This window comes from Capra hircus, chromosome 18 (assembly GCF_001704415.2).
Source record: "Capra hircus breed San Clemente chromosome 18, ASM170441v1, whole genome shotgun sequence".
In the NCBI taxonomy this organism is placed as follows: domain Eukaryota; kingdom Metazoa; phylum Chordata; class Mammalia; order Artiodactyla; family Bovidae; genus Capra; species Capra hircus.
The window spans coordinates 7,968,750-7,969,387 of NC_030825.1; positions in this window are offsets into that span (position 1 = coordinate 7,968,750).

Sequence of the window (638 nt, forward strand, 5' to 3'; positions counted from 1 at the left end):
ATTGTATGAGTGGCGACCTGCAGACAATGAACAGGCCCGAATTCACTTGGCAAACCTGGCACCTGGCTTAGGGCGACCCAGGAGTCTCCCCACTCACGTTAGGACAGGTCAGACTGCCTGCCAGCCTAGTAACGCTTCATGTTCAGGGTTTTCCTCCCTGCAGAATCCCCCAGTTCAGCTACAAGTGGGAGAGAAAGGCAAGGGAAAGAAAAACGCTGAGCAGCTGACAGTCGCCCAGACTCCGTTCGGAAGAGTCCCAGAAACCACCCGCTACTCTCCAGTTAAGGGTTGACTAAGCCTCCTGATTTTCCCATCGACCTGTTGACGAGAATCAGATAGCTTCCCTGTTGGGCCAGTAGCCGCATGGCGGTGCGTCCTATTGGCCGCCTGAGCCCAAGCAACGCTTACTGCTGCTTTCGCTTGTTTTTCAGCTCAGGCAGTGCGCATGTTTTTTAAGGAACTTTCAACCTAGCCGCCGATGGCCATGCCACGCACATGTTCCTGCTAACTGGCTGCTCGATACGGTAAGCTCCGTAAATGCACCCGCCATCTTATATACGCCCCTCTTTCGCTCAAACTGTGGATCCACGGTTGGCCTCCCCATGCCAGGAACGGCACAGTACCACAGGACATCCCCT